Source organism: Pseudophryne corroboree, chromosome 4, assembly GCF_028390025.1.
Source record: "Pseudophryne corroboree isolate aPseCor3 chromosome 4, aPseCor3.hap2, whole genome shotgun sequence".
Lineage (NCBI taxonomy): Eukaryota > Metazoa > Chordata > Amphibia > Anura > Myobatrachidae > Pseudophryne > Pseudophryne corroboree.
Window position 1 is genome coordinate 385492500 of NC_086447.1, and position 27670 is coordinate 385520169.

The 27670-nt window shown below is 46.4% G+C and overlaps 1 long non-coding RNA gene across 4 annotated transcripts in view; it reads left to right on the top strand.

Moving 5' to 3' along the window:
• LOC134911445 (uncharacterized) overlaps nucleotides 1–6646 on the top strand; it is a 109401-nt gene extending 102755 nt beyond the window's left edge. For all 4 annotated transcript variants that reach the window (XR_010176575.1, XR_010176576.1, XR_010176578.1 and 1 more), the window contains one exon: nucleotides 6012–6646. This is a non-coding gene — a long non-coding RNA (uncharacterized LOC134911445). The remainder of the gene's footprint in view (nucleotides 1–6011) is intronic.
• Nucleotides 6647–27670: the final 21024 nt, after the last annotated feature.

Consider the following 27670-nt stretch of genomic DNA (forward strand, 5'->3'; position numbering starts at 1 on the left):
GGACGTTGTCAGAGCCTTAAAAATATACATTGCAAGGACGGCTGGAGTCAGAAAATCTGACTCGCTGTTTATATTGTATGCACCCAACAAGTTGGGCGCACCTGCTTCTAAGCAGTCGATTGCTCGTTGGATTTGTAACACAATTCAACTTGCACATTCTGTGGCAGGCCTGCCACAGCCTAAAACTGTAAAAGCCCACTCCACAAGGAAGGTGGGCTCATCTTGGGCGGCTGCCCGAGGGGTCTCGGCATTACAACTCTGCCGAGCAGCTACGTGGTCGGGGGAGAACACGTTTGTAAAATTTTACAAATTTGATACCCTGGCAAAGGAGGACCTGGAGTTCTCTCATTCGGTGCTGCAGAGTCATCCGCACTCTCCCGCCCGTTTGGGAGCTTTGGTATAATCCCCATGGTCCTTTCAGGAACCCCAGCATCCACTTAGGACGATAGAGAAAATAAGAATTTACTTACCGATAATTCTATTTCTCGGAGTCCGTAGTGGATGCTGGGCGCCCATCCCAAGTGCGGATTATCTGCAATACTTGTACATAGTTATTGTTAACTAATTCGGGTTATTGTTAAGGAGCCATCTTTAAGAGGCCCTTTCTGTTGTCATACTGTTAACTGGGTTTAGATCACAAGTTGTACGGTGTGATTGGTGTGGCTGGTATGAGTCTTACCCGGGATTCAAAATGCCTCCCTTATTGTGTATGCTCGTCCGGGCACAGTACCTAACTGGAGTCTGGAGGAGGGTCATGGGGGGAGGAGCCAGTGCACACCACCTGACCTAGTAAAGCTTTACTTTTTTGTGCCCTGTCTCCTGCGGAGCCGCTATTCCCCATGGTCCTTTCAGGAACCCCAGCATCCACTACGGACTCCGAGAAATAGAATTATCGGTAAGTAAATTCTTATTTTTTCCAGCAGGTCCCACTGGAAAGTTCTTGCGTGGAATCTGCCGAATGGAATTGCTTCGTAGGAAGCCACCATTTTTCTCAGGACCCTTGTGCACTGATGCACTGACACTTGGCCTGGTTTTAGGAGGTTTCTGACTAGTTCGGATAACTCCCTGGCTTTCTCCTCCTGGAGAAACACCTTTTTCTGGACTGTGTCCAGGATCAGCCTTAGGAATAGAAGACGTGTCGTCGGGATCAGCTGCGATTTTGGAATATTAAGAATCCAACCGTGCTGCCGCAACACTACTTGAGATAGTGCTACCCCGACTACCAACTGTTCCCTGGATCTTGCCCTTATCCGGAGATCGTCCAAGTAAGGGATAATTAAAACTCCCTTCTTTCGAAGGAGTATCATCATTTCGGCCATTACTTTGGTAAAGACCCGGGGTGCCGTGGACAAACCAAACGGCAGCGTCTGAAACTGATAGTGACAGTTCTGTACCACAAACCTGAGGTACCCTTGGTGAGAAGGGTAAATTGGGACATGGAGATAAGCATCCTTGATGTCCAGAGACACCATATAACCCCCTTCTTCCCGGTTTGCAATCACCGCTCTGAGTGACTCCATCTTGAATTTGAACCTTTGTATGTAAGTGTTCAAGGATTTCAGATTTAAATTAGGTCTCACCGAGCCGTCCGGCTTCGGTACCACAAACAGCGTGGAATAATACCCCTTTCCCTGTTGTAGGAGGGGTACCTTGATTATCACCTGCTGGGAATACAGCTTGTGAATGGCTTCCCATACCGCCTCCCTGTCGGAGGGAGACGTCGGTAAAGCAGACTTTAGGAAACGGCGAAGGGGAGACGTCTCGAATTCCAATTTGTACCCCTGAGATACCACCTGAAGGATCCAGGGGTCCACCTGTGAGTGAGCCCACTGCACGCTGAAATTTTTGAGACGGGCCCCCACCGTGCCTTAGTCCGCTTGTAAAGCCCCAGCGTCATGCTGAGGACTTGGCAGAAAACGGGAGAGGGCTTCTGTTCCTAGGAACTGGCTGTTTGCTGCAGCCTTTTTCCTCTCCCTCTGCCACAGGGCAGAAATGAGGAGCCTTTTGCCCGCTTGCCCTTATGGGGCCCAAAGGACTGCGCCTGATAATACGGCGTCTTCTTATGTTGAGAGGCTACCTGGGGTAAAAATGTGGATTTCCCAGCCGTTGCCGTGGCCACCAGGTCTGTTAGACCTACCCCAAATAACTCCTCCCTTTTATAAGGCGATACTTCCATATGCCTTTTGGAATCAGCATCACCTGACCACTGTCTTGTCCATAACCCTCTTCTGGCAGAAATGGACAGCGCACTTACTCTTGATGCCAGTCGGCAAATATCCCTCTGTGCATCACGCATATATAGAAATGCATCTTTTAAATGCTCTATAGTCAGTAATATACTGTCCCTATCTAGGGTATCAATATTGTCAGTCAGGGAATCCGACCAAGCCACCCCAGCACTGCACATCCAGGCTGAGGCGATTGCTGGTCGCAGTATCACACCCGTGTGAGTGTATATACATTTTACTGCTTTCTGTCAGCAGGTTCCTTAAGGGCGGCCGTATCCGGGGATGGTAGTGCTACCTGTTTAGACAAGCGTGTGAGCGCTTTATTCACCCTAGAGGGTGTTTCCCAACGTGCCCTATCCTCTGGCGGGAAGGGGTATGATGCTAATAACTTTTTAGGAATTAACAGTTTTTATCGGGGGAAAACCACGCATCATCACACACTTCATTTAATTCCTCAGATGCAGGAAAAACTACAGGCAGTTTTTTCTCACCCAACATAATACCCTTTTTAGTGGTACTGGTATTATCAGAAATGTGTAAAAACATTTTCCATAGCCTCAATCATGTAACGTGTGGCCCTACTGGAAGTCACATTCGTCTCTTAATCGTCGACACTGGAGTCAGTATCCGTGTCGGCGTCTGTATCTGCCATCTGCGGTAACGGGCGTTTTAGAGCCCCTGATGGCTTTTGAGACACCTGGACAGGCACAGGCTGAGTCGCCGGCTGTCTCATGTCATCAATCTTTTGTAAAGAGCTGACACTGTCACATATTCCTTCCATAAGCTCATCCACTCAGGTGTCGACTCCCTAGGGGGTGACATCTCTGTTACAGGCAATTTCTCCGCCTCCACATCATTTTCCTCCTCATACATGTCGACACAACGTACCGACACACAGCACACACACAGGGAATGCTCTGATAGAGGACAGGACCCCACTAGCCCTTTGGGGAGACAGAGGGAGAGTATGCCAGCACACACCAGAGCGCTATATATATACAGGGATAACCTTATATAAGTGTTTTTCCCCTTATAGCTGCTGTATTGTTATACTGTGCCTAATTAGTGCCCCCCTCTCTTTTTTAACCCCTTTCTGTAGTGTAGTAACTGCAGGGGAGAGCCAGGGAGCTTCCCTCCAACTGAGCTGTGAGAGAAAATGGCGCCAGTGTGCTGAGGAGATAGGCTCCGCCCCCTTCTCGGCGGCCTTTTCTCCCGTTTTTCTGTGGAATCTGGCAGGGGTTAAAATTCATCCATATAGCCCTGGGGGCTATATGTGATGTATTTTCGCCAGCCAAGGTGTTTTTATTGCTGCTCAGGGCGCCCCCCCCTAGCGCCCTGCACCCTCAGTGACCGAAGTGTGAAGTGTGCTGAGGAGCAATGGCGCACAACTGCAGTGCTGTGCGCTACCTTAGTGAAGACAGGAAAAATGTCTTCTGCCGCCGATTTTCCGGACCTCTTCTTGCTTCTGGCTCTGTAAGGGGGCCGGCGGCGCGGCTCTGGGACCGGACTCCGAGGCTGGGCCTGTGTTCGGTCCCTCTGGAGCTAATGGTGTCCAGTAGCCTAAGAAGCCCAATCCACTCTGCACGCAGGTGAGTTCGCTTCTTCTCCCCTTAGTCCCTCGATGCAGTGAGCCTGTTGCCAGCAGGTCTCACTGAAAATAAAAAACCTAAAACTAAACTTTCACTAAGAAGCTCAGGAGAGCCCCTAGTGTGCACCCTTCTCGGTCGGGCACAAAAATCTAACTGAGGCTTGGAGGAGGGTCATAGGGGGAGGAGCCAGTGCACACCAGGTAGTCCTAAAGCTTTACTTTGGTGCCCAGTCTCCTGCGGAGCCGCTATTCCCCATGGTCCTTACGGAGTTCCCAGTATCCACTAGGACGTCAGAGAAACACACATTACTGTACATCCATACCCAGGCCTCTGTAATATAAGTATAATGTCACATAAGATTCTTTACAATAGCATTGTCACATTCAAGCCTGCAAACATTACATAATGTAATTCTGCAACATATTAGTCATTATACAGTGCTCAAAAAAATAAAGGGAACACTTAAATAACACAATGTAACTCCAAGTCAATCACACTTCTGTGAAATCAAACTGTCCACTTAGGAAGCAACACTGATTGACAATCAATTTCACATGCTGTTGTGCAAATGGAATAGACAACAGGTGGGAATTATAGGCAATTAGCAAGACACCCCCAATAAAGGAGTTGTTCTGCAGGTGGTTACCACAGACCACTTCTCAGCTCCTATGCTTTCTGGCTGATGTTTTGGTCACTTTTGAAAGCTGGCGGTTCTTTCACTCTAGTGGTAGCATGAGACAGAGTCTACAACCCACACAAGTGGCTCAGGTAGTGCAGCTCATCCAGGATGGCACATCAATGCGAGCTGTGGCAAGAAGGTTTGCTGTGTCTGTCAGCGTAGTGTCCGGAGCATGGAGGCGCTACCAGGAGACAGGCCAGTACATCAGAGACGTGGAGGAGGCCGTAGGAGGGCAACAACCCAGCAGCAGGACCGCTACCTCCGCCTTTGTGCAAGGATGAACAGGAAGAGCACTGCCAGAGCCCTGCAAAATGACCTCCAGCAAGCCACAAATGTGTATATGTCTACTCAAACGATCAGAAACGGGCTCATACCACCCTCATGGAGTCTAACACCGTGCAGGACGTTTGGCATTTGCCAGAGAACACCAAGATTGGCAAATTCGCCACTGGCGCCCTGTGCTCTTCACAGATGAAAGCAGGTTCTCACTGAGCACGTGACAGACGTGACAGAGTCTGGAGACGCAAAGGAGAACGTTCTGCTGCCTGCAACATCCTCCAGCATGACCGGTTTGGCAGTGGGTCAGTAATGGTGTGGGGTGGCATTTCTTTGGGGGGCCGCACAGCCCTCCATGTGCTCGCCAGAGGTAGCCTGACTGCCATTAGGTACCGAGATGAGATCCTCAGACCCCTTGTGAGACCATATGCTGGTGCGGTTGGCCCTGAGTTCCTCCTAATGCAAGACAATGCTAGACCTCATGTGGCTGGAGTGTGTCAGCAGTTCCTGCAAGATGAAGGCATTGATGCTATGGACTGGCCTGCCTGTTCCCCAGACCTGAATCCAATTGAGCACATCTGGGACATCATGTCTCGCTCCATCCACCAACGCCACGTTGCACCACAGACTGTCCAGTAGTTGGCGGATGCTTTAGTCCAGGTCTGGGAGGAGATCCCTCAGGAGACCATCCGCCACCTCATCAGGAGCATGCCCAGGCGTTGTAGGGAGGTCATACAGGCACGTGAAGGCCACACACACTACTGAGCCTCATTTTGACTTGTTTTAAGGACATTACATCAAAGTTGGATCAGCCTGTAGTGTGTTTTTCGACTTTAATTTTGAGTGTGACTCCAAATCCAGACCTCCATGGGTTAATAAATTTGATTTCCATTGATAATTTTTGTGTGATTTTGTTGTCGGCACATTCAACTATGTAAAGAACAAATTATTTAATAAGAATATTTCATTCATTCAGATCTAGGATGTGTTATTTTAGTGTTCCCTTTATTTTTTTGAGCAGTGTATATAACTGTCATACTGAAAACACATTAATATGTGAAGGTTTTTTATTTAAAAAAAACATGTTTACATTGTAGTATTTGATTAATGTAATAGAGGGGCACCTTTGTTCAAGCATGGGTATCTTTAACATAAGCATTGCTAGGTGCCCTAAATTACTAGTAACACTTTGTTAAATTCAGTACATCTGATTCTTTACCTATATTATTATCTTTTCAGGTCCTTCCTGTGTTAAGCTACATCCCCTTCACAAAGCTGTTGGCCTAGTGGCCTGTTCAGATTCTAAGAAGGAGGATGAGGCCGCAACCATAGCCATGGAGCCACCAGTCCCCACCCCACCAACCCAGCAGCAGCCAGCAGGTCTGGTGGAAGAATGTAGTTCACGCCACAGCTACTGGCAGCAGCCGGTGGTTTAAATGCAGCACCAAACCATCAAAATGAAGACCATCTGCCAGCATCTAAGGAAGCTTAATAAGACCACCAGAGTAGCACAGGGGACCCAGATGGCCAGTGAGTTTGGCATACATATTTTTCAGCTGACACAGGCCATTCAAGAGCAAACCCAGGCCTTCAAAAGCCTTCAAGAAAAACTGGTGGCCCAAAGAACAGTTAGGAGAGGGCCATCATCGGTGTCCCCAAGCTCCAAGCCAAGCACCCTACAGATTGCCTTACCGGTTACTCCCCACAGCCACGGTGGCCGTACCTTGGGGTAGGGGCGACTCAAGTGGTAGGGAGGGGCAGCTGCACTTCCACCTAACAAAAATGTTGGTTCCATTTGTTTTCACTTAATTGCATTTATTTATTTATTTATTTCAATGTTAATATTTTTTGGATTAGTAAATAATTCACATTTGTGTCTGTCTTTCTTTTAAAGTAAGTTACGTTATTCGTAGAGATGAGCGGGTTCGGTTCTCCGAGATCCAAACACCCCCCCCCCCCCGAACTTCACCCATTTTACACGGTTCCGAGGCAGCCTCGGATCTTCCCGCCTTGCTCGGTTAACCCGAACGCGCCCGATCGTCATCATTCCGCTGTCGGATTCACGCGAGAATCGTATTCTATATAAAGAGCCGCGCGTCGCCGCTATTTTCACTCGTGCATTGGAGATTGAACGGAGAGGACGTGGCTGCGTTCTCTCCCTGAAAAGCTCCGTAATCTGTGCTCAGTGTGCTGCAAATATCTGTGCTCAGTGTGCTGCAAATATCTGTGCTCAGTGTGCTGAAAATATCTACGTTCTCTGCCTGAAAACGCTCCATATCTGTGCTCAGTGTGCTGCAAATATCTGTGCTCAGTGTGCTGCAAATGTCTGTGCTCAGTGTGCTTTATTGTGGGGACTGGGGACCACCAGTATATAATTATACTTATAGTAATACAGTACAGTAGGCCATTGCTGTATCTTGCAGCTCTGTGTCACTGCATGTATCCATTCCATATCTGTGCAGCATTTTTGTGAGCAGTATATATAGTATTACAGTGCAGCATTTTGGTGACCCAACAGTATATAGTTGTGTACAGTAGGCCATTGCTGTATCTTGCAGCTCTGTGTCACTGCAAGTATCCATTCCATATCTGTGCTGCATTTTTGTGAGCAGTATATATAGTATTACAGTGCAGCATTTTGGTGACCCAACAGTATATAGGGGGTAATTCCAAGTTGATCGCAGCAGGAAAATTTTTAGCAGTTGGGCAAAACCATGTGCGCTTCCGGGGGGGGGGGGGGGGGGGGCAGATATAACATTTGCAGAGAGAGTTAGATTTTGGTGGGTTATTTTGTTTCTGTGCAGGGTAAATACTGGCTGCTTTATTTTTACACTGCAATTTAGATTGCAGATTGAACTCACCACACCCAAATCTATCTCTCTCTGCACATGTTATATCTGCCTCCCCTGCAGTGCACATGGGAGGTCATTCCGAGTCGTTCGCTCGGAAAATTTCTTTGCATCGCAGCGTTTTTCCGCTTAGTGCGCATGCGCAATGTCCGCACTGCGACTGCGCCAAGTAAATTTGCTATGAAGTTTGGATTTTTACTCACGGCTTTTTCTTCGCTCAGGCGATCATAGTGTGATTGACAGGAAATGGGTGTTACTGGGCGGAAACAGGCCGTTTTATGGGCGTGTGGGAAAAAACGCTACCGTTTCCGGAAAAAACGCGGGAGTGGCTGGAGGAACGGAGGAGTGTCTGGGCGAATGCTGGGTGTGTTTGTGACGTCAAACCAGGAATGATAAGCACTGAACTGATCGCAGATGCCGAGTAAGTCTGAAGCTACTCTGAAACTGCTACGAGATGTGTAATCGCAATATTGCGAATCTTTCGTTCGCAATTTTAAGAAGCTAAGATTCACTCCCAGTAGGCGGCGGCTAAGCGTGTGCAATACTGCTAAAATCGCCTTGCGAGCGAACAACTCGGAATGAGGGCCATGGTTTTGCCCAACTGCTAACAAAGTTCCTGCTGCGATCAACTCAGAATTACCCCCATAGTTGTGTACAGTAGGCCATTGCTGTATCTTGCAGCTCTGTGTCACTGCAAGTATCCATTACATATCGGTGCTGCATTTTTGTGAGCAGTATATATAGTATTACAGTGCAGCATTTTGGTGACCAACAGTATACATATATAGTACAGTACAGTAGGCCATTGCTATTGATATATTACTGGCATATAATTCCACACATTAAAAAATGGAGAACAAAAATGTGGAGGGTAAAATAGGGAAAGATCAAGATCTGTTTCCACCTCGTGCTGAAGCTGCTGCCACTAGTCATGGCCGAGACGATGAAATGTCATCAACGTTGTCTGCCAAGGCCGATGCCCAATGTCATAGAGAGCATGTAAAATCCAAAAAACTAAAGTTCAGTAAAATGAACCAAAAATCTAAATTAAAAGCATCTGAGGAGAAGCGTAAACTTGCCAATATGCCATTTACGACATGGAGTGGCAAGGAACGGCTGAGGCCCTGGCCTATGTTCATGGCTAGTGGTTCGGCTTCACATGAGGATGGAAGCACTCATCCTCCCGCTAGAAAACTGAAAATAGATAAGATGGCAAAAGCACAGCAAAGAACTGTGCGTTCTTCTAAATCACAAATCCCCAAGGAGAGTCCAATTGTGTCGGTTGCGATGCCTGACCTTCCCAACACTGGACGGGAAGAAGTGGCGCCTTCCACCATTTGCACGCCCCCTGCAAGTGCTGGAAGGAGCATCCACAGTCCAGTTCCTGATAGTCAAATTGAAGATGTCACTGTTGAAGTACACCAGGATGAGGACATGGGTGTTGCTGGCGCTGAAGAGGAAATTGACAAGGAGGATTCTGATGGTGAGGTGGTTTGTTTAAGTCAGGCACCCGGGGAGACACCTGTTGTCCGTGGGATGAATATGGCCATTGACATGCCTGGTCAAATTACAAAAAAAAAATCACCTCTTCGGTGTGGAATTATTTTAACAGAAATGCGGACAACAGGTGTCAAGCCGTGTGTTGCCTTTGTCAAGCTGTAATAGACGTTAACCACCTAGGAACATCCTCCCTTATACGTCACCTGGAGCGCATTCATCAGAAGTCATTGACAAATTAAAAAACTTTGGGTGACAGCGGAAACAGTCCACTGACAACTAAATCCCTTCCTCTTGTACCCAAGCTCCTGCAAACCACACCACCAACTCCCTCAGTGTCAATTTCCTCCTTAGACAGGAACGCCAATAGTCCTGCAGGCCATGTCACTGTCAAGTCTGACGAGTCCTCTCCTAACTGGGATTCCTCTGATGGATCTTTGAGTGTAACGCCTACTGCTGCTGGCGCTGCTGTTGTTGCTGATGGGAGTCGATCGTCATCCCAGAGGGGAAGTCGGAAGACCACTTGTACTACTTCCAGTAAGCAATTGACTGTCCAACAGTCCTTTGCGAGGAAGATGAAATATCACAGCAGTCATCCTGCTGCAAAGCGGATTACTCAGGTCTTGGCAGCTATGTTGGTGTTAAACGTGTGTCCGGTATCCACCGTTAATTCACAGGGAATTAGAGAATTGCTTGAGGTATTGTGTCCCTGGTACCAAATACCATCTAGGTTCCACTTCTCTAGGCAGGCGATACCGAAAATGTACACAGACGTCAGAAAAAGAGTCACCAGTGTCCTAAAAAATGCAGTTGTACCCAATGTCCACTTAACCACGGACATGTGAACAAGTGGAGCAGAGCAGACTCAGGACTATATGACTGTGACAGCCCACTGGGTAGATGTATCGCCTCCCGCAACAAGAACAGCAGCGGAGGCACCAGTAGCAGCATCTCGCAAATGCCAACTCGTTCCTAGGCCGGCTACGCTTTGTATCACCGCTTTCCATGAGAGGCACACAGCTGACAACCTCTTACGGAAACTGAGGAACATCATTGCAGAATGGCTTACCCCAATTGGACTCTCCTGGGGATTTGTGACATCGGACAATGCCACCAATATTGTGCGTGCATTACATGTGGGCAAATTCCAGCATGTCCCATGTTTTGCACATACATTGAATTAGGTGGTGCAGAATTTTTAAAAAAATGACAGGGGCATGCAAGAGATAATGTCGGTGGCCCGAAGAATTGCGGGCCACTTTCGGCATTCAGTCACCGCGTGCCGAAGACTGGTGCACCAGCAAACACTCCTGAACTTGCCCCGCCATCATCTGAAGCAAGAGGTGGTAACGAGGTGGAATTCAACCCTCTATATGCTTCAGAGGATGGAGGAGCAGCAAAAGGCCATTCCAGCCTATACATCTGCCTACGACATAGGCAAAAGAGGGGGAATGCACCTGACTCAAGCGCAGTGGAGAATGATTTCAACGTTGTGCAAGGTTCTGCAACCCTTTGAACTTGCCACACATGAAGTCAGTTCAGACACTGCCAGCCTGAGTCAGGTCATTCCCCTCATCAGGCTTTTGCAGAAGCAGCTGGAGAGATTGAAGGAGGAGCTAAAACGGAGCGATTCCGCTAGGCATGTGGGACTTGTGGATGGAGCCCTTAATTCGCTTAACCAGGATTCACGGGTGGTCAATCTGTTGAAATCAGAGCACTACATTTTGGCCACCGTGCTCGATCCTAGGTTTTAAAGCCTACATTGTATCTCTCTTTCCGGCAGACATTGGTCTGCACATGTTCAAAGACCTGCTGGTGAGACATTTGTCAAGTCAAGCGGAACGTGACCCGTCAATAGCTCCTCCTTCAAATTCTACCGCAACTGGGGCTGCGAGGAAAAGGCTAAGAATTCCGAGCCCACCCGCTGGTGGTGATGCAGGGCAGTCTGGAGCGAGTGCTGACATCTGGTCCGGACTAAAGGACCTGCCAACGATTACTGACATGTCGTCTACTGTCACTGCATATGATTCTGTCACCATTGAAAGAATGGTGGAGGATTATATGAGTGACCGCATCCAAGTAGGCATGTCAGACAGTCCATACGTATACTGGCAGGAAAAAGAGGCAATTTGGAGGCCCTTGCACAAACTGGTTTTATTTTACCTAAGTTGCCCCCCCTCCAGTGTGTACTCCAAAAGAGTGTTTAGTGCAGCCGGTCACCTTGTCAGCAATCGGCGTACGAGGTTACTTCCAGAAAATGTGGAGAAGATGATGTTCATCAAACTGAATTATAATCAATTCCTCCGTGGAGACATTCACCAGCAGCAATTGCCTCCAGAAAGTACACAGGGACCTGAGATGGTGGATTCCAGTGGGGACGAATTAATACTCTGAGGATGGAGATGTACACAGTGAAAGGGGTGATGAATCGGACGATGAGGAGGAGGTGGACATCTTGCCTCTGTAGAGCCAGTTTGTGCAAGGAGAGATTGATTGCTTCTTTTTTGGTGGGGGCCCAAACCAACCAGTCATTTCAGCCACAGTCGTGTGGCAGACCCTGTGGTTGAAATGATGGGTTTGTTAAAGTGTGCATGTCCTGTTTATACAAGATAAGGGTGGGTGGGAGGGCCCAAGGACAATTCCATCTTGCACCTCTTTTTTTATTTTTTATTTATCTCTGCATCATGTGATGTTTGGGGCTAATTTTTTTAAGTGCCATCCTGTCTGACACTGCAGTGCCACTCCTAGATGGGCCAGGTGTTTGTGCCGCCCACTTGGGTCGCTTAGCTTAGTCATCCAGCGACCTCGGTGCAAATTTTAGGACTAAAAATAATATTGTGAGAAGTGAGGTGTTCAGAATAGACTGCAAATGAGTGTAAATTATGGTTACTGAGGTTAATAAAAAACACCCGAATCCGACAAAAACATTTCAGGGAGGTTTTGCCAAAACGCGTCTGAATCCAAAAAGAACCCGCGGAACCGAATCCAAAACCAAAACACAAAACCCGAAAAATTTCCGGTGCACATCTCTAGTTATTAGTAATAATTACTTTGGAATTTTTTCAAATGTGTTTTCTAAATGTAAATTTAGGTACACTATTTAGGGCGTAGATTAATATGAATTGTATTTTTTTTTTTTTACGGTAACATATAGGTACACTATTTAGGTTCACTATAGGTAATGGGTATATGTACTGTTTTTTCATAGTTACATATAGGTAAACTATTTTAATGGGTTAAAATTATTTTAAATGTGTTTTTAAAGTGAGATAAATATTTAGAAATGCCAAAAAAAATGCTGATAGCTTGCTGTGCTTGTGAAGAGCTGCTCGGTTTCTAGATCGAGGAATCAGGTTATGAGGAGATTAGCTTTTGGGCTTAACCAAGCGCTATGTGTGTTGTGTGTGCAAATATGATTAATGCAAATATGAAAAAATAAAAATAAAACAAATAAAAATAAATAAAAAAAAATATAACGTAAAAAATAAAGTAAAAAAATAAAAATATATAGTATTGCAGAAATAAGAAAATAGGATTTTAATACCTACCGGTAAATCCTTTTCTCTTAGTCCGTAGAGGATGCTGGGGATGCTTCAAGAACCATGGGGTATAGACGGGATCTGCAGGAGACATGGGCACTTTAAGACTTTAAGTGGGTGTGAACTGGCTCCTCCCTCTATGCCCCTCCTCCAGACTCCAGTTATAGGAACTGTGCCTAGGGAGACGGACATTTCGAGGAAAAGGATTTATTGTTAAACTAAGGGTGAGATACACACCAGCTCACACCACAAACACGCCGTACAACATGGCATTAGCAAAAAGTCCAGTCAACGGCATGAACAAAATCAGCAACAGGCTGACCATAACCGAAACACAACCTTTGTGTAACACAAGCAATAACTATTAAACAAGTACTGCAGATAGTGTCCGCACAGGGACGGGCGCCCAGCATCCTCTACGGACTAAGAGAAAAGGATTTACCGGTAGGTATTAAAATCCTATTTTCTCATACGTCATAGAGGATGCTGGGGATGCTTCAAGAACCATGGGGTTTATACCAAAGCTCTAGAACGGGCGGGAGAGTGCGGATGACTCTGCAGCACCGATTGACCAAACAAGAGGTCCTCCTCAGCCAGGGTATCAAACTTGTAAAACTTCGCAAAGGTGTTTGATCCCGACCAAGTAGCAGCTCGGCAAAGCTGTAATGCCGAGACCCCTCGGGCAGCCGCCCAAGATAAGCCCACCTTTCTGGTAGAATGGGCCTTCACCGATTTCGGTAACGGCAATCCTGCCATAGAATGCGCCTGCTGAATCGTATTACAGATCCAGCGTGCAATAGTCTGCTTGGAAGCAGGAGCCCCAATCTTGTTGGGAGCCCACAGGACAAACAGAGCCTCTGTTTTCCTAATCTGCGCCGTTCTGGCGACATAGATCTTCAAAGCTCTGACCACATCAAGAGATTTCGAATCTGCCAAGGCATCAGTAGCCACCGGCACCACAATAGGCTGGTTTACGTGAAATGATGAAACCACTTTTGGCATAAATTGCTGACGAGTTCTCAACTCCGCTCTATCAGCATGGAAGATTAAATAGGGGCTTTTGTGAGACAAAGCCGCCAACTCAGATACCCGCCTTGCGGATGCCAAGGCCAACAACATAACTACTTTCCAAGTAAGGAATTTTAGCTCAACCTTGCATAAAGGTTCAAACCAATGAGATTGCAGGAACCGCAATACCACATTAAGATCCCAGGGTGCCACAGGGGGCACAAATGGAGGTTGGATGTGCAGCACGCCTTTCACGAAGGTCTGAACTTCTGGAAGGGAGGCCAATTCTTTCTGAAAGAAGATTGACAAAGCCGAAATTTGTACTTTAATAGAGCCCAACTTTAGGCCCGCATCCACATCTGCTTGCAAAGAAAGGAGCAAACGCCCCAGCTGAAATTCTTCCGTAGGAGCCTTCTTGGATTCACACCAAGACACATATTTCTTCCAAATACAGTAGTAATGCTTTGCCGTTACTTCTTTTCTAGACTGAAGAAGTGTGGGAATGACTTCACTGGGAATACCCTTTCAGGCTAGGATTTGGCATTCAACCGCCATGCCGTCAAACGCAGCCGCGGTAAGTCTTGATACACGCACGGTCCTTGCTGTAACAGGTCCTCCTATAGAGGAAGAGGCCAGGGATCTTCTATGAGTAATTCTTGAAGATCTGGATACCAGGCCCTCCTTGGCCAATCTGCAACAATGAGTATCGCCTGAACCCTTGTTCTTCTTATAATCTTTATCACCTTTGGAATGAGAGGAAGTGGAGGGAACACATATTCCAACGGAAATACCCACGGTGTCACTAGGACGTCCACCGTTACCGCTTGAGGGTCCCTTGACCTGGAATAATATCTCTGAAGTTTCTTGTTGAGGCGGGACGCCATCATGTCTATTTGAGGAATTCCCCAACGACTTGTCACTTCTGCAAAGACCTCTTGATGAAGACCCCACTCTCCTGGATGGAGATCGTGTCTGCTGAGGAAGTCTGCTTCCCAGTTGTCGACTCCTGGAATGAAGACCGCTGACAGAGCGCTTTCATGTCTTTCCGCCCAGCGGCCATTGCCGCTCTGCTCTTTGTTCCGCCCTGACGGTTTATGTACGCCACTGCTGTTATGTTGTCTGACTGAATCAAGACGGGCAGACCGCGAAGAAGATGATCTGCTTGCAGAATGCCTTTGTAAATGGCCCTTAATTCCAGAATGTTTATGTGCAGACAAGCTTCCTGGCTTGACCATTTTCCCTGAAAATTTCTCCCCAGTGTGACTGCTCCCCAGCCTCGTAGACTTGCATCTGTGGTCACCAGGATCCAATCCTGAATCCCGAACCTGCGTCCCTCCAGAAGGTGAGAACTGTGCAGCCACCACAGAAGGGAGATCCTGGTCCTGGAAGATAGGATTATTTTCCGGTGCATGTCCAGGTGAGACCCGGACCACTTGTCCAACAAGTCCCACTGAAACACCCTGGCATGGAACCTGCCATACTGAATGGCCTCGTAGGCCGCCACCATCTTCCCCAGCAACCGAGTGCATTGAAGAATCGACACTCTTGCCGGTTTCAGAAACTGTTTTACCATGTTCTGAATTTCCAGAGCCTTTTCCACTGGAAGAAAGACTCTCTGTAATTCTGTGTCCAGAATCATACCAAGGAACGACAGCCGTGTCGTCGGAATCAATTGTGATTTTGGCAAGTTTAGGAGCCAACCATGTTGTTGCAGAATCGTCAGAGAGAGCGCAACGTTTTTCAGCAATTGCTCCTTGGATCTCAACTTTATGAGGAGATCGTCCAAGTACGGGATAATTGTGATTCCCTGCTTGCGCAGGAGAACCATAATTTCCGCCATAACCTTGGTGAAAATTCTCGGAGCCGTGGACAGACCAAACGGCAATGTCTGAAATTGGTAATGACAATCCTGAACAGCAAACCTCAGGTAAGCCTGATGTGGAGGATATATAGGAACATGTAAGTAGGCATCCTTTATGTCGACCGACACCATAAAATCCCCTTCCTCCAGACTGGAGATCACTGCTCGGAGAGATTCCATCTTGAATTTGAATTTTTTTAGAAAGAAATTGAGGGATTTTAGGTTCAGAATCGGTCTGTCTGAGCCATCCTGCTTTGGTACCACGAACAGACTCGAATAAATACCCTCCCCCTGTTGTGACTTGATTTTGATACAGCTTTAGTATCGCAGCGCATACTACCTCCCTTTCTGGAAGAGAAGCTGGCAAGGCCGATTTGAAAAATCGGTGAGGGGGCACGTCTTGAAACTCTAATTTGTACCCTTGGGTCACTATTTCTAATATCCAAGGATCCAGGGCCGAGCGAGCCCAGACCTGACTGAAGAGTTTGAGACGAGCCCCAGCGTCATGCGGGGGATTTGGTAGAAGCCGGAGAGGACTTCTGTTCTTGGGAATTCGAGTCAGCATCAGCATTCCATTGATGAATCCACATTGCCCTTCTAGCCGAGACAGCCATGGCATTGGCCCTTGATCCCAAAAGTCCAATATCCCTTGCAGCTTCTTTTAAATATGCTGCAGCGTCCCTGATATGACCTAGAGTCAAAAGTACATTATCCCTGTCCAGGGTATCTATCTCAGATGACAAGTTATCTGGCCATTTTTCAATAGCGCTACTCATCCATGCCGAACCAACGGTAGGCCTGAGTAGCGAACCTGTAGTGACATAAATTGATTTTAATGTATTTTCCTGCTTACGATCCGCAGGATCCTTTAGGGCTGCCGTGTCCGGAGATGGAAGCACCACCTTCTTGGACAGACACAACAGAGCTTTGTCCACTTTGGGGGTTGAGTCCCACTTTTCCCTGTCCCCCGAGGGGAACGGATATGCCACTGGAATTCTTTTGGGAACCTGTACCTTCTTGTCAGGATTTCCCCAAGCCTTTTCAAAAAGAGAATTCAGTTCATGAGAGGGAGGAAACGTTACCTCAGGCTTCTTTCCTTTAAACATACATACAGACCCTAGTATCAGGAACAGCAGGGTTCTCCGTGATATGTAATACGTCTTTTATCGCCACAATCATGTACTGAATGCTCTTGGCCAGTTTAGGATTTAATCTGGCATCACTATAGACGACACTGGAATCAGAGTCCGTGTCGGTATCTGTATCTGCTATCTGGGTAAATGCACGTTTCTGTGACCCCGAAGGGGTCTGACCTTATGACAATGCATCTTCCATGGATTTCTTCCATGTCTGGTTCTTAGACTCTGATTTATCTAATCTCTTAGTCAACCGAGCCACATTTGCATTCAAAACACTCAACATATTTACCCACTCAGCAGTCGACGGTGCCGACAGGATCACTCCCACCTCCTTTTCTGTCCCCACTCCGGCTTCCTCCTGGGAAGAGCACTCAGCCTCAGACATGTCGACACACACGTACCGACACCTACAATCACACTGGGCTATAGGTGACAGACCCACAGCAAAGCCTGTTAGAAAGACACAGAGGGAGTTTGCGAGCTCACAACCCAGCGCCCAACCTGGTACTGAAACTTTACATACAATGCCTTAGACCTGCTAGCGCTTTTATAATAAAGATAATAGCACCAAATCTACTGTGCCCCCCCCCCCCTGTTTTGCACCCTGTTACTTGTACAGCAGTGTGGAGGTCAGGGCCAGCATCTCTGCAGCTTCTGTGAAGAGAAAATGGCGCTGGTCAGAGCTGTGGGGACTAAGCCACGCCCCCTCACCGGTGCGCTTCAGTCCCACTCATTTTAACATTTTTATTCTGGCGGGGTCTATATTGAGTGCCTAGGCACTTTCCATATAACTTTTGCCAGTCCTTTTAGCTCCCTATGCTGCCCAAGGCGCCCCCCCCCCCCCCCCCGCCCTGCACCCTGTCAGTGCTGCTGTGTGTTTGGGAGCATGGCGCGCAGCGCGACCGCTGTGCGGTACCTCAGGACCTGAAGTCTTCTGCCGTCACTAAAGTCTTTGTTTCTTCTTTTACTCACCCGGCTTCTTTCTTCTTTTACTCACCCGGCTTCTTTCTTCTGGCTCTACAAGGGGGGGTGACGGCGCAGCTCCGGGAACGGACAGCTAGGCGTACCAAGTGATCGAACCCTCTGGAGCTAATCGTGTCCTGTAGCCTAAGAAGCAGAGCCTTTGAACTCACAGAAGTAGGTCTGCTTCTCTCCCCTCAGTCCCTCGAAGCAGGGAGCCTGTTGCCAGCAGTGCTCCCTGAACATAAAAATCCTAACATAGTGCCCATGTCTCCAGCGGATCCCGTCTATACCCCATGGTTCTTGAAGCATCCCCAGCATCCTCTAGGACGTATGAGAAAGAAGAGAAAAGGGGGAGAGGAACAAGAATCAAAGGTAAGTACAGGACGGAGAAATAAAATTATAAAAAACTTCTTTTAAAAGCAATGGTAAAATGACCCGATGTTTATAGCAGCTTCAGGGTGTTTTTGGAGCTATTTGACACTGGATAGGTGTATCTCAAGTCCTGCTTGTTTTTATGCAATGCTGTCCCTATCTTACCCTGTACTCAGATGGGGTTCCGATTACCGTTCCGAACGCTGTGAATTTTACCGGTTCGTGCATTGGCTTCCGGTGACGCCAGACACTGGCAGGACTTCTTCAATCTTCTGTGTCTGCTCCCACTGTAACCCAACCAGTTTCAAATCCTGCTGGATTTTTTCTCAAGGTTGGGTGGTGCTAGTCTCTTGTGCTCTTTTTATTGGGTAAAACTTTATTGGAAAAAACGGAACATTTGTTTTTCATTTCATCTTCCTTTTTTTATTTATTATGCATTATTATATTATTTTATTTATTATTTTTGATAATTATTTTTATTTATTTTTATTTATATATTTTTTTATTTTACAAGCTATTGCAGCACTTATCCTAAACTACTTTCCGTTTCCATCTAAAAATCCCCTCCACTGTACCCTTTTTCTATACTTTCTATAAGTACAACAGGAGACAAGAAGATTTTATACCATGAGGTTGCCACTGATACCCCACTTCCGGTTCCGCCCACTTCCATTTTTTCCAATAAAGTTTTACCCAATAAAAGGAGCACAAGAGACCAGCACCACTCATCCTTAAGAAAGAATCCAGCAGGATTCAAAACGCGTTGGATTACAGTGGGAGCTGAAATTTTGTCTGTCAATTTGCTTTGGCTGATGACAATAAACTGAACTTGAACTTTCCTGTAAAATACACAGCGCTCAAAGCAGTAAACAGAACCCCATCTGAGTACAGGGTAAGATAGGGACAGCATTGCATAAAAACAAGCAGGACATGAGTTACACCTATCCAGTGTCAAATAGCTCCAAAACACCCGGGGGCTGTAAACATCGGGTCATTTGACCATTGTTTTTAAGACGCTCTACCTGGCATAATGTGTATAAGTGGCTCTACCTGGTATAATGTGTACAAGGGGCTCTACCTGGTATAATGTGTGAAATGGTCTTTACCTGGGGTAATGTGTATAAGCGGCTCAACCTGGCATAATGTGTACAAGGCGCCACTCATTCCTAGCTACTCTATAGAGTTCCGTACAGGTACAAGTAACCTGTCTAAGGTGACCAGAAGTTAGAGGCGCCAAACTGAGATTTGATCTTGCCCCCCCCCAACCAAAAAACGTTCTGACACCCCTAGTAGATACCAAGAAAAGCTAAACAGATTGTTTGGGAAAAGTAGGCAATTCCTGTCTTATAAAAGAAAAATAATGCCTAAAAGTTCAGAAAAACAGCATATTACCTTATGATTCAACAAGTGAAAAAACGTAAAGTAATCGCTATTACATTGCAGACTACTGTTTAGACAGCTGAGTGCATTATGTGAGATGTGGAACCTGTATTAAAAGTGAACGGCTGCCAAGATCAAAGAGAAATGTCTGTCACAATCTCCTTTAGATGAGGCAACTGAAATGCAAGCAAGTCATTACAATGCCAATTTAGAGCACTCAAGTGGCTTTCATTGCCACAGCCTTATTTGTGGTATTATACTTCAAAGGTTGCTTGATACATAAATGGTACTATTCAAATGCAAAACTCTGCATGTATTAAGTAAATAAATAATACCATTGTTTTCAAATGGAAATTCTTCCACTAAACATCTGAAGGTTTTGTCTCAGTACAAAATGAATAGTTATTTATACTGTAATTCATAGCAGTTTTAGACCGAAGTAGCAAACAATCAAAAGAGGAAACAGACTATAGGGGTATAGTGAAAAACCACAGCAGACAAAAACATATTGTATTGTTCGCATTCATGCATAACAATACTGTGCAGGTATCTAATAAGTTATGCATGCTTCTAGATAATGGTACACACTGAGAACAAAAAGTTATTGTGGTTATTATATTATGTACAGTGGTGAAATGTTATAAAACTGCCACAGTTAAGTAGGGAATTGGACTGAACATGTGCTTTTTAAAAAAAAAATTTTTTTTTTTTTTTAAATGTCCATAGTTTATGTACAGTTCCTGTACATATCCATAATAACTACAGCAAAAAGCTTATACATTTGTCACATATTTTTGAAGTACATTTTATTGAGTGGCAGTCATAAAACAATTTAAAGTTATAGCAATGGGTTGGGTAAGGGATCCCAGCGCTTAGGATACCAACGGTCACAAGACCAACAGTGGCATCCAGATGCTCAGAATCCTGACACCTGGTGGATAAGTATGCTAACCCCCCCCACCCCACCCCCACCACCCCTAACCCCAGTGCCTATCCCTAACCCTCCCCGGCATACATACATTCGGGATGTTGACTGTCGGGATTTCGGCGTTGGGATTGTGATGGGTGTCGGGATTCCAGCACTGGTTCTTCTGACCCCCAGCATTCTTGGAATCGGGATGCAGTGGTGTACGAGCAAACACCATCAGAAGATGGCAAATGCTCCTGTAGTCAAGCTCCAAAAATGTATTTTTGGTAGTGATGTGCACCGGAAATTTTTCGGGTTTGTGTTTTGGTTTTGGATTCGGTTCCGCGGCCGTGTTTTGGATTCGTACGCGTTTTGGCAAAACCTCACGGAAAATTTTTTGTCGGATTCGGGTGTGTTTTGGATTCTGGAGTTTTTTTCAAAAACCCCTAAAAAAGAGCTTAAATCATAGAATTCGGGGGTCATTTTGATCCCATAGTATTATTAAGTCTAGAGATGAGCGGGTTCGGTTCCTCGGAATCCGAACCCGCCCGAACTTCAGGTGTTTTTACACGGGGCCGAGCGACTCGTATCTTCCCGCCTTGCTCGGTTAACCCGAGCGCGCCCGAATGTCATCATCCCGCTGTCGGATTCTCGCGAGACTCGGATTCTATATAAGGAGCCGCGCGTCGCCGCCATTTTCACACGTGCATTGAGATTGATAGGGAGAGGACGTGGCTGGCGTCCTCTCCGTTTATAGAGAAGAGAGTGAGACTAGAGTAGAGAGAGACACAGTATTTACTTTAGTAATTTTGGGGAGCATTAGGAGGAGTACTACTACTTGCTGAAGTGATAGTGTGACTGTATATCTGACTTGTGGGGGAGACAGTGGGGAGCAGTTAGAGTCTGAGAGCAGGAGTACATATTTTAACGTACAGTGCACACTTTTGCTGCCAGAGTGCCACACTGCCATTGTGACCACACTGACCACCAGTATATATTGTGATTGTCTGCTTAGGACTCGAGTACTACTTGCAAGTTGCTGATAGTGTGACCAGTGACCTGACCACCAGTTTAATTAATCACCACCAGTTTAATATATATATATATAATTGTATATAATATATATATAATTGTATACCACCTACCCGTGTTTTTTTTTTCTTTCTTCTTGATACATACTACTATAGTAGCTTACTGTAGCAGTCTGCGGTGCTGCTGAGCTGACAGTGTCCAGCCGGTCCGTCATCAGTCATTACATAATAAATATATATACCTGTCCGGCTGTAGTACTAGTGATATTATATATATATATATATACTAATTTCATCTCATTATCATCCAGTCTATATTAGCAGCAGACACAGTACGGTAGTCCACGGCTGTAGCTACCTCTGTGTCGGCAGTCGCTGGTCCATCCATAATTGTATAACACCTACCCGTGTTTTTTTTTTTTTTCTTCTTGATACATACTACTATAGTAGCTTACTGTAGCAGTCTGCGGTGCTGCTGAGCTGACAGTGTCCAGCAGGTCCGTCATCAGTCATTACATAATAAATATATATACCTGTCCGGCTGCAGTACTAGTGATATTATATATATATATATATTAATTTCATCTCATTATCATCCAGTCTATATTAGCAGCAGACACAGTACGGTAGTCCACGGCTGTAGCTACCTCTGTGTCGGCAGTCGCTGGTCCATCCATAATTGTATACCACCTACCCGTGGTTTTTTTTTTTTCTTTCTTCTTGATACATACTACTATAGTAGCTTACTGTAGCAGTCTGCGGTGCTGCTGAGCTGACAGTGTCCAGCAGGTCCGTCATCAGTCATTACATAATAAATATATATACCTGTCCGGCTGCAGTACTAGTGATATTATATATATATATATATATTAATTTCATCTCATTATCATCCAGTCTATATTAGCAGCAGACACAGTACGGTAGTCCACGGCTGTAGCTACCTCTGTGTCGGCAGTCGCTGGTCCATCCATAATTGTATACCACCTACCCGTGTTTTTTTTTTTTTCCTTTCTTCTTGATACATACTACTATAGTAGCTTACTGTAGCAGTCTGCGGTGCTGCTGAGCTGACAGTGTCCAGCAGGTCCGTCATCAGTCATTACATAATAAATATATATACCTGTCCGGCTGCAGTACTAGTGATATTATATATATAAATATATATATATTAATTTCATCTCATTATCATCCAGTCTATATTAGCAGCAGACACAGTACGGTAGTCCACGGCTGTAGCTACCTCTGTGTCGGCAGTCGCTGGTCCATCCATAATTGTATACCACCTACCCGTGTTTTTTTTTTTTCTTTCTTCTTGATACATACTACTATAGTAGCTTACTGTAGCAGTCTGCAGTGCTGCTGAGCTGACAGTGTCCAGCAGGTCCGTCATCAGTCATTACATAATAAATATATATACCTGTCCGGCTGCAGTACTAGTGATATTATATATATATATATATATATATATATATTAATTTCATCTCATTATCATCCAGTCTATATTAGCAGCAGACACAGTACGGTAGTCCACGGCTGTAGCTACCTCTGTGTCGGCAGTCGCTGGTCCATCCATAAGTATACTAGTATCCATCCATCTCCATTGTTTACCTGAGGTGCCTTTTAGTTGTGCCTATTAAAATATGGAGAACAAAAATGTTGAGGTTCCAAAATTAGGGAAAGATCAAGATCCACTTCCACCTCGTGCTGAAGCTGCTGCCACTAGTCATGGCCGAGACGATGAAATGCCAGCAACGTCGTCTGCCAAGGCCGATGCCCAATGTCATAGTACAGAGCATGTAAAATCCAAAACACCAAATATCAGTAAAAAAAAGGACTCCAAAATCTAAAATAAAATTGTCGGAGGAGAAGCGTAAACTTGCCAATATGCCATTTACCACACGGAGTGGCAAGGAACGGCTGAGGCCCTGGCCTATGTTCATGGCTAGTGGTTCAGCTTCACATGAGGATGGAAGCACTCAGCCTCTCGCTAGAAAAATGAAAAGACTCAAGCTGGCAAAAGCACCGCAAAGAACTGTGCGTTGTTCGAAATCCCAAATCCACAAGGAGAGTCCAATTGTGTCGGTTGCGATGCCTGACCTTCCCAACACTGGACGTGAAGAGCATGCGCCTTCCACCATTTGCACGCCCCCTGCAAGTGCTGGAAGGAGCACCCGCAGTCCAGTTCCTGATAGTCAGATTGAAGATGTCAGTGTTGAAGTACACCAGGATGAGGAGGATATGGGTGTTGCTGGCGCTGGGGAGGAAATTGACAAGGAGGATTCTGATGGTGAGGTGGTTTGTTTAAGTCAGGCACCCGGGGAGACACCTGTTGTACGTGGGAGGAATAGGGCCGTTGACATGCCTGGTGAAAATACCAAAAAAAATCAGCTCTTCGGTGTGGAAGTATTTCACCAGAAATGCGGACAACATTTGTCAAGCCGTGTGTTGCCTTTGTCAAGCTGTAATAAGTAGGAGTAAGGACGTTAACCACCTCGGAACATCCTCCCTTATACGTCACCTGCAGCGCATTCATAATAAGTCAGTGACAAGTTCAAAAACTTTGGGCGACAGCGGAAGCAGTCCACTGACCAGTAAATCCCTTCCTCTTGTAACCAAGCTCACGCAAACCACCCCACTAACTCCCTCAGTGTCAATTTCCTCCTTCCCCAGGAATGCCAATAGTCCTGCAGGCCATGTCACTGGCAATTCTGACGAGTCCTCTCCTGCCTGGGATTCCTCCGATGCATCCTTGCGTGTAACGCCTACTGCTGCTGGCACTGCTGTTGTTGCTGCTGGGAGTCGATGGTCATCCCACAGGGGAAGTCGTAAGCCCACTTTTACTACTTCCACCAAGCAATTGACTGTCCAACAGTCCTTTGCGAGGAAGATGAAATATCACAGCAGTCATCCTGTGCAAAGCGGATAACTGAGGCCTTGACAACTATGTTGGTGTTAGACGTGTGTCCGGTATCCGCCGTTAGTTCACAGGGAACTAGACAATTTCTTGAGGTAGTGTGCCCCCGTTACCAAATACCATCTAGGTTCCACTTCTCTAGGCAGGCGATACCGAGAATGTACACGGACGTCAGAAAAAGACTCACCAGTGTCCTAAAAAATGCAGTTGTACCCAATGTCCACTTAACCACGGACATGTGGACAAGTGGAGCAGGGCAGGGTCAGGACTATATGACTGTGACAGCCCACTGGGTAGATGTATGGACTCCCGCCGCAAGAACAGCAGCGGCGGCACCAGTAGCAGCATCTCGCAAACGCCAACTCTTTCCTAGGCAGGCTACGCTTTGTATCACCGGTTTCCAGAATACGCACACAGCTGAAAACCTCTTACGGCAACTGAGGAAGATCATCGCGGAATGGCTTACCCCAATTGGACTCTCCTGTGGATTTGTGGCATCGGACAACGCCAGCAATATTGTGTGTGCATTAAATATGGGCAAATTCCAGCACGTCCCATGTTTTGCACATACCTTGAATTTGGTGGTGCAGAATTTTTAAAAAAACGACAGGGGCGTGCAAGAGATGCTGTCGGTGGCCAGAAGAATTGCGGTACACTTTCTGCGTACAGGCACCACGTACAGAAGACTGGAGCACCACCAAAAACGCCTGAACCTGCCCTGCCATCATCTGAAGCAAGAAGTGGTAACGAGGTGGAATTCAACCCTATATATGCTTCAGAGGTTGGAGGAGCAGCAAAAGGCCATTCAAGCCTATACAATTGAGCACGATATAGGAGGTGGAATGTACCTGTCTCAAGCGCAGTGGAGAATGATTTCAACGTTGTGCAAGGTTCTGCAACCTTTTGAACTTGCCACACGTGAAGTCAGTTCAGACACTGCCAGCCTGAGTCAGGTCATTCCCCTCATCAGGCTTTTGCAGAAGAAGCTGGAGGCATTGAAGGAGCTAAAAGGGAGCGATTCCGCTAGGCATGTGGGACTTGTGGATGGAGCCCTTAATTCGCTTAACAAGGATTCACGGGTGGTCAATCTGTTGAAATCAGAGCACTACATTTTGGCCACTGTGCTCGATCCTAGATTTAAAACCTACCTTGGATCTCTCTTTCCGGCAGACACAAGTCTGCTGGGGTTCAAAGACCTGCTGGTGACAAAATTGTCAAGTCAAGCGGAACACGACCTGTCAACATCTCCTCCTTCACATTCTCACGCAACTGGGGGTGCGAGGAAAAGGCTAAGAATTCCGAGCCCACCCGCTGGCGGTGATGCAGGGCAGTCTGGAGCGACTGCTGATGCTGACATCTGGTCCGGACTGAAGGACCTGACAACGATTACGGACATGTCGTCTACTGTCACTGCATATGATTCTCTCCCCATTGAAAGAATGGTGGAGGATTATATGAGTGACCGCATCCAAGTAGGCACGTCAGACAGTCCGTACTTATACTGGCAGGAAAAAGAGGCAATTTGGAGGCCCTTGCACAAACTGGCTTTATTCTACCTAAGTTGCCCTCCCACAAGTGTGTACTCCGAAAGAGTGTTTAGTGCCGCCGCTCACCTTGTCAGCAATCGGCGTACGAGGTTACTTCCAGAAAATGTGGAGAAGATGATGTTCATTAAAATGTATTATAATCAATTCCTCCGTGGAGACATTGACCAGCAGCAATTGCCTCCACAAAGTACACAGGGAGCTGAGATGGTGGATTCCAGTGGGGACGAATTGATAATCTGTGAGGAGCGGGATGTACACGGTGATATATCAGAGGATGATGATGAGGTGGACATCTTGCCTCTGTAGAGCCAGTTTGTGCAAGGAGAGATTAATTGCTTCTTTTTCGGTGGGGGTCCAAACCAACCCGTCATTTCAGTCACAGTCGTGTGGCAGACCCTGTCACTGAAATGATGGGTTGGTTAAAGTGTGCATGTCCTGTTTATACAACATAAGGGTGGGTGGGAGGGCCCAAGGACAATTCCATCTTGCACCTCTTTTTTCTTTCATTTTTATTTGCGTCATGTGCTGTTTGGGGAGTGTTTTTTGGAAGGGCCATCCTGCGTGACACTGCAGTGCCACTCCTAGATGGGCCAGGTGTTTGTGTCGGCCACTAGGGTCGCTTATCTTACTCACACAGCTACCTCATTGCGCCTCTTTTTTTCTTTGCGTCATGTGCTGTTTGGGGAGGGTTTTTTGGAAGGGCCATCCTGCGTGACACTGCAGTGCCACTCCTAGATGGGCCAGGTGTTTGTGTCGGCCACTAGGGTCGCTTATCTTACTCACACAGCTACCTCATTGCGCCTCTTTTTTTCTTTGCGTCATGTGCTGTTTGGGGAGTGTTTTTTGGAAGGGCCATCCTGCGTGACACTGCAGTGCCACTCCTAAATGGGCCAGGTGTTTGTGTCGGCCACTAGGGTCGCTTAGCTTAGTCATCCAGCGACCTCGGTGCAAATTTTAGGACTAAAAATAATATTGTGAGGTGTGAGGTATTCAGAATAGACTGAAAATGAGTGGAAATTATGGTTTTTGAGGTTAATAATACTTTGGGATCAAAATGACCCCCAAATTCTATGATTTAAGCTGTTTTTAAGTGTTTTTTGAAAAAAACACCCGAATCCAAAACACACCCGAATCCGACATAAAAAATTCGGTGAGGTTTTGCCAAAACGCGGTCGAACCCAAAACACGGCCGCGGAACCGAACCCAAAACCAAAACACAAAACCTGAAAAATTTCAAGTGCACATCTCTATTATTAACCTCAATTACCATAATTTCCACTAATTTCCAGTCTATTCTGAACACCTCACACCTCACAATATTATTTTTAGTCCTAAAATTTGCACCGAGGTCGCTGGATGACTAAGCTAAGCGACCCAAGTGGCCGACACAAACACCTGGCCCATCTAGGAGTGGCACTGCAGTGTCAGACAGGATGGCCGATTTAAAAAATAGTCCCCAAACAGCACATGATGCATAGAAAAAAAGAGGTGCACCAAGGTGGCTGTTTGACTAAGCTAAGCGACACAAGTGGCCGACACAAACACCTGGCCCATCTAGGAGTGGCACTGCAGTGTCAATCAAGACAGGATGGCACTTCCAAAAAAATTGTCCCCAAACAGCACATGATGCAAAGAAAAAAAGAGGCGCACCAAGGTGGCTGTGTGACTAAGCTAAGCGACACAAGTGGCCGACACAAACACCTGGCCCATCTAGGAGTGGCACTGCAGTGTCAATCAAGACAGGATGGCACTTCCAAAAAATTGTCCCCAAACAGCACATGATGCAAAGAAAAAAAGAGGCGCACCAAGGTGGCTGTGTGACTAAGCTAAGCGACACAAGATGGAATTGTCCTTGGGCCCTCCCACCCACCCTTATGTTGTATAAACAGGA